The sequence below is a fragment of the Marmota monax genome, unplaced genomic scaffold (assembly GCF_021218885.2).
Source record: "Marmota monax isolate L192 unplaced genomic scaffold, Marmota_monax_Labrador192_F-V1.1 WCK01_AAM20220418_F8-fsc00024, whole genome shotgun sequence".
Taxonomy (NCBI): domain Eukaryota; kingdom Metazoa; phylum Chordata; class Mammalia; order Rodentia; family Sciuridae; genus Marmota; species Marmota monax.
The window spans coordinates 23,919,458-23,926,691 of record NW_026695224.1 but is presented as its reverse complement, the minus strand read 5'-3'; the positions used below and the strand labels follow the sequence as shown (position 1 = coordinate 23,926,691).

At 36.6% G+C, this 7,234-nt stretch overlaps 1 protein-coding gene across 2 annotated transcripts in view; it reads left to right on the top strand.

Moving 5' to 3' along the window:
* The first annotated feature begins 3,003 nt into the window (after positions 1-3,003).
* Marveld3 (MARVEL domain containing 3) overlaps positions 3,004-7,234 on the top strand; it is a 34,857-nt gene continuing 30,626 nt past the window's right edge. The window contains exon 1 of one of the 2 annotated variants that reach the window (XM_046434471.2): positions 3,004-3,062. The gene's annotated coding sequence lies outside the window, so the exon portion shown is untranslated. The remainder of the gene's footprint in view (positions 3,063-7,234) is intronic. The other variant, XM_046434474.2, reaches the window with a different exon arrangement.

Here is a 7,234-nt window from a genome sequence, read left to right as displayed (position 1 = left end):
GTGAGCCCTAACACAAAACTCATTAACCATAAAAATTATTAACTATAACGCTTATAAGTGTTGTAAATATTTGATCAATGTGTTCTTGGCTGGTGCTTTTGCCTCTGGGTGGACTCTGGAAAAGTGAATATCTCTGTTTCTTTTCATGTTTGTGCATTTCTGAGAGCAAGGGACAAGTTTGTTTAACTTGTTTTAGAAAGTGTTAAACAGTGCCATGTACAAGAGGGTACTTAAACAATCCAACTTAATCAAATTTATTTCCAGAAGGGAGTTAAAATACAAGCAAGTTCACAGTCACATTTTTAAAAATCAGAAAACAAATATGTAATGATGTTGCAATATTGATTTGCAAGTGCCAAATAATCCAACCAAAATATACATCCTAACTGATAAAAATGACAATTTGGACAAACTTGCATATTTTTTTTTCATTACCTTCAACTCCTGACTGGGGACTGTAACTTGGATCTGATATGGGGAGGGTCAGAAGAAAATTCTAGCATAGTAGAGCTCCAACCTCCAACTGCCCTTCTCTATTAGGATTTTTCCTTCTCTTTAATACATCTGCTTTTGACTTTGTGCGATTGAGAAATAAGCACTAATTGCAGTAAGTAAATTTAAGAAAAAAATGCAGTTTTCATGCTTGTGTTTTCTTCTCCTATGAAAAACACAGGAAGTTCAAGATTAAAGTGACACAAGAGAAAATAAAAATCATAGCGAACACTTACATAGAACTTGCATGCCAGTCCAAATTCTAGGTGCTTTGCATATATTAAATCATGCAATTATATTTTGGTGGCAGGGGGTTGGGTACCAGGGATTGAACTCAAGGGCACTCAACCACTGAGCCACATCCCCAGCCCTTTTGAATGTTTTATTTCAAGATAGGGTCTCACTGAGTTGCTTAGTGCCTTGCTTTTGCTGAGGTTGGCTTTGAACTCTCATTCCTCCTGCCTCAGCTTCCCAAGCCACTGAGATTACTGGCGGGCACTACCACACCCGGTAAATTATCAGTTCTATGATTAAGCTCATTTCAATAAAGGAAAACTTTCCATTTCGCTGGAGGAAAATTAGGTCCTGAAAAATTAAATATGCTCAAGTGCACAAATGGATCACATAGTTCAAACAAAGGAATCTGGCTCCAGATCCATTCTAACCACTAACACACCATCAGAAAGAAACCCTTCAGGGCTGGGGATGTGGCTCAAGTGGTAACGTGCTCACCTGGCATGCATGGGGTGCTGGGTTCGATCCTCAGCACCACATAAAATAAAATAAAGATGTTGTGTCCACTGAAAACTGAAAAATAAATATTAAAAAATTCTTTCTCTCTCTCTCTTAAAAAAAAAGAAAAAGAAACCCTTCAAGAATTTGTTGAATTTGTTGCCTTTATTGTGAGTGGTTTTGACCTAGGTGCTTAGTAAATGATACAATCACTCTCAAACTTCTCAAAAGCCTCAGCAAAACTGTGGACTAGAAAAGAAAACTGTAACCAAAGTTCAAACCTTAGGCTGATTTCCCCACAGCCGTGGAAGTGACTTCCCTGGTCACAATGGCCTGTTGGGATTACCTTCATCTTTTCTATAAGTTGTACCGAATCATCCACTTACGACATTCTTGAATTTGTAATTAATGTTCATTTCTTAATCACACCCAGTTAAAAGCAGGTGCTCACACTTGGGCATTCTCCTGGGAAATTTTCAGGATCTAGGATCTTTTCATGCTGCAGTCTTTCCATTTTTAACACATAGTCTCCAAGATGCCCCAGTCTTGGGGAATAGAGGAGGCAGAGAGTGAATACACAAAAGGACAACCATTTTTATTGAGACAGGGTCTTGTCATGTTTCCTAAGCTGGTCTTGAAGTTGTGCACTCAAAAAATCCTCCTGCCTAAGCCTACTGAGTAGCTGGGATTACAGGTGTGCATATTGTTACCTAGTTGGCCCAACTATCTTTAAAAATCTTGAAAAAATGGTTCATTTACTTGGTGAGTAATATTCCATTTGATTTATGTATCCACTGCTGAAAAACAAATGGCATCAAAACTTGAAGATTCTAAAACAACAATACACGCTTATTGTCACTCACAGTTTCTGTAGGTCAGGAATTCAGGAGTAGCTTAGTTGGTTGGCTGTGACAGGGTCTCTCACAAGATTACAGTCAAGATGTCATCTGGGACTACAGTCCACTGAGGCTTGCCCCGAAGTTGGAGGATTCACTTCCAAGATGGTTCATTTACAATAAACTAAATAAATAAAAAGGTGGCTCACTCATAAGGCTGTTGGTAGGAAGCTTCAATTCCTTAGCTGCTGACAGACCTAAGTCATTCCCATGTTGACCTCCAGAGGGATGCTTGAGCATCCTCATAACATGGCAGGTGGGATCCCCAAGAGTGAGTAAGTAAGGCAGTAACTCTTTTTGACCTCTCCTCAGAAGCTATCCTCTCTTATTTCTTTAATATTCTATTGGCTACATAGATCAGCCCTATTCAATAAAGGAGGATAAATCGTGGGGGATTAATATTAGAAAGAAAACCTCATGTGGGCCATCTTTGGATAAATAACTAAGGTCATACTGTCCCTCCATCTTCCTCTTCCATATACATCTATCATTAACGTCTATTTCCTCTTTCAATTCTGCCAGTACTTCATGTACATCAGGATTTTGTTGTTAGGTGTGCATATTTTATAATTGTTTTATCTTCCTAATAAATTGAAGTTTTATTGTCGGAGGCCACCCTGAACAGTAGCTATGCACACACCTTTAAGTCCTGAGTAAAGAGGTACTGGACTGGTATTGCACCCAGCAATGCAAGTGGACTTTACCTCTGCTTGGATAAGAAAGGTGCAGCTCTGGGAGTGGGCATCACCTGATAGGGTTGAATTACACGCACCTGTTTATTGTAATCCTACCCTTTTGCCCTTTTTTGGATAGATTGTTCCATGGATTAGCTCCCCCATTAATAAAACCCAGGTTTGAGGAGTGCTCCCTCTCTTTCTTGCCTGCCTTGTCTTCTTTGTGGGAGCTGAGTCAGAGGGGCCATCACAGAACCCAAAGAAAAAGGTATTTCTCTATGAGTCATTAGTTTGTGCCAGCCTAGTTCTCCTGGAGTGACCCTGACAGGAATAGTTGTGTGTCATGACATTTTATGATTAGGAAATGTCCAGCTTTGTCTTGGATAAATACATTTTAACACAAATGTATTTCACCTAAGGAAAAAAATGTATTTCACCTGATATTAGTATAGCCACTCTAACAACTGTACAGTTAACTCTTGCATATATATTTTCCCATCCTTTTATTATCCATTTTTGTTTCATAGTCTTTGGGGGTTTTTTACTGCCCTATTTTTGTGTTAAATAGTTATTTTTTTTCCTAGTGTTCTATTTTCATTCCATTTGGGCTTTGGAATTTTTTTTTTTGTACTGGGAATTGAACCCAGCATTGCTGTACCACTTAACTGTGTGAAATTTGTGTCTTTGTATCTAAAATATGTTCCCCATAGATGGCATAAAATTGGATCTTGTTTTTCATCCATTTTGACAATCTGGATGCTTTTTTTTTTTTGGTACCAGGGATTGAACTCAGGAGCACTAGACCACTGAGCCACCTCCCCAGCCCTATTTTGTATTTTATTTAGACACAGGATCTCACTGAGTTGCTCAGCACCTCGCTTTTGTTGAGGCTGGATTTGAACTTATGATCTTCCTGCCTCAGCCTCCTGAGCTGCTGGGATTACAGGTGTGCACCACTGCACCCAGTCTGAATGCTTTTTGATGGGAATATTTAATTTGTTTTTATTTAACATAAATTTAGATGAAGTTGAATTTACATTTACCATTTTAATACCTGTTTTCTACATATTTATGCCATTTTTGTTTCATAGTTTTTTGGGGTTTTTTACTGCCCTATTTTTTTGTGTTAAATAGTTATTTTTTTTCTAGTGTTCTATTTTCATTCCATTTGGGTTTTGGAATTTTTTTTTTTTGTACTGGGAATTGAACCTAGCATTGCTGTACCACTTAACTACATCTCCAGCCCTTTTTAATTTTATTTTTTAAAATTTAAGAGAGGGTCTTGCTAAGTTGCTGAGGTTGGCCTCAAACTTGTAATAGTCCTGCCTCAGTCTCCTGAGTTGCTGTTATTACAGGCATGCACCACCATGCACACCTCTTTATTTTATCTTTGAAGTTATTTTTTAGTGATTGCTCTAGAGATTATAACATGTATCTTAATTTATCACAATCCTTCCCAGATTAATACTAACCTAATTTCAACAAAGTATAGAAACTGCTGCTCCAATATATCTATTTCTTTGCACTTTCCCTATACAGGTATTGCTATTATTATATGTATTAAATAGTCATACAGGGCTGGGGTTGTGGCTCAGCAGTAGAGAGCTCACCTAGCACGTGCAAGGCGCTGATTTGACCCATAGCACCACATAAAAATAAATAAATATATTGTGTCCACCTACAACTAACTAAATATATATATATATATATATATATATATATATATATATATGAAAATAGTTATACAAGTATCACAACAGTTTTATAATTTTGATTTTCTCTCTTAAATAAATTCATGAAATAAAAGAAAAAATACATTTTATATAGCCTTTTATGTTTACCTAAGTTACTGTTTCCAGTACTTCTCCTTATAGATTCAAATTACTATCAGATACAATTTCCTTTTAGTCTGAAGAGTTTTATTTGGCATTTTTTGTAAAGAAAGATGGCTAGCAGTCATCACTTACCTATAACATTATTTGACTTTGACTTTTGAAGATTAATTTTGCCAGATATAGAATTCTTGATTGACTGTCTTTTCATTTAGTACTTTGAATATGGCATTCCATTGCCTTATGACCTTCATTGATCCTAATGAGAAGTCAGTTGTTAACTTTATGATTGTTCCCTGTACTTGATAAGTCATTTTCCTTTACCTGCTTTCCAGATTTTCTGATTGGCTTTCAAAAGTTGACTATGATGTGTCTATGTGTTTATGTTACTTAGCATTCAACAGTATAGATTAATATTCTTAATCAGATTTGAGATGTCTTTGACCATTATTTTGTCAAAAATTTTCCTACCCAACTTTCTCTCTCTCCTCTTCATGATTCCCACTGAATGTATATTGATATGCTCAATATTGTCTCAAATGTCTCTGTCATTTTTCTCCATTCTTTTCTCTTCTTTCTTTCTGTACTTCAGATTGGATAATATCTAATAACCTGTCAACAAGATTGCTGATTATTCAACCATCTCAAATATGCTCTTGAGAGACCTTCTAATGAATTTTTCATTTCAATTGTACTCTTAAACTCCAGAATCTACCATTTGGTTCTTTTTTATTATTTCCATATCTTTATTCATTTTCTTTATTCAATCAGTCATTGCATTAGCCATGGTTTTTCAGAGGAACCAATAGGAACTATAAATATGCATATATACATATAAAGATATTTTATTATAAGAGATTGGCATACACAATAATGAAGGTTAATAAGTTCCAAAATCTGTCAGGAAGTTAGAGACCCAGGAGAGCTGGAAAGGCAGTTCCAGTCCAAAGGAGTCAAATACAAGATCCAAGACAGTTGATGTGTCAGTTTGAGTCAAAAGCAGGGGGGAAAAGAAAAAGACTGATGTGCCAGCTCAAAACATTCAGGTGAGAGGAATTCCACCCTACTTGAAGAGGGTCAGTCTTTTTGGTTCTATTCATGCTTTCAACTGTTTGGCTAAGCCCCACCCACATTGGGGAGGGCAGTCAGTTTTACTAAGTCTACTAACTCAAATATTAATATAATTCAGAAACTCCCCCAAAGACACACCCAGAATAATTCTGAACAAATGTCTGGCACTCTGTCAAGTTGACAGAAAAAATTAACCATTATAATCATTATCATCATATTTTCCTTTAATTCTTTAAGCATGGTTTTCTTTAGGTTTTGTTTTTCAACATACTTAAAACAGTTTCTTTGAAGCCTTTGTCTGCTGAGTCTAACATCCATGCCCCTCTGAGATAGCTTCCATTAACTGAATTTATTTATGTTTGTGGATCATACTTGTCTCTTTATATACATATCTTATAAACTCTTGTTATAAAGTGGACATTTTAGACACTATATTGTAGCAACACCTAATTTTTATTTTCTATTATTTTTATTGTTTTGTTGTTGTTGTTGTTTAGTGTCTTGGTTGAACTAATTAATTATGTAGAATGTGTCTACCTTGCAGAGTCAGCCACTAAAATCTATGTCAGTATTTTCCTCTATTTTTAAATCTGGCTTCCTATGGGTTGTTTCTAGATCAGCATAGCTTCATGTTCCAATAATGATTGGTCTGAAGTTGCACTCAAACATCTTGAACCTTCCATCCTTTACCAATGAACTTCTGTTGAATTGGGGAACACATTCAAAATTCATGTGGTTTATAAATTTGACCCAACTTTCACTTTCTCCCAGGCCTTTTCATGTCTCTTCTATAATGGGCACAAACTTTGCATTCAACCAGGAATATATAAGTTGTTTCTCATACTCCTTCTAAGATAACCAGTGACAAATGGGAGCTCCTCAAGACCCACTGTGACTGCCTCATTTCCTGACCTCCCAGTTAAATTTGGACTACTCTGTTGGCCTGTTGCTTGCCCCAGTACTCAAGATAGTTATGACATTGGCCTTCCTCCTTTGTTTGCCACATGGTCATTACAGTTTTTTATCACACTCCAAGGCATGGGATTTTCCCCATGCTCTGCTCCAAATCACATTAGCCCCCCTCCAGCAGGGGATCTGATGTTTGTGGAGCTTGACCCACTCTGGTGGAGTTTAGCCAAGAGAACTGGGTGAAGGAGTGAGAATAGCCTTAATAACAATGCCACAATCTTCCATGACTCATATCTGAGGTTCAGTCATTTTTTTCCCAAATAAACATTTTGATGTATGTATTTGGTTAATTTTTGGAATCCTGAAATTGTTTCTTTGATAATTTTGTTCAGTATTATCATTGTCTTTTGGGAAGGGATTTGCTAAGCTCCTCACTCTGCCATTTCAAAAGTCCTACCCCTTTTGACCTTCACCCAGTTCCGTCAAATTGACTTCCTACATATCTCTGAAATCCATTCTTTTATCTTTATCTCCATTACCGCCTCTTAGCCCTAGCTATTCTCATCTCTTGGCTGAACTATTTATAATTGTTTCCTTAGTAATCTTCCCTCATCCTAAACTGTTTTCC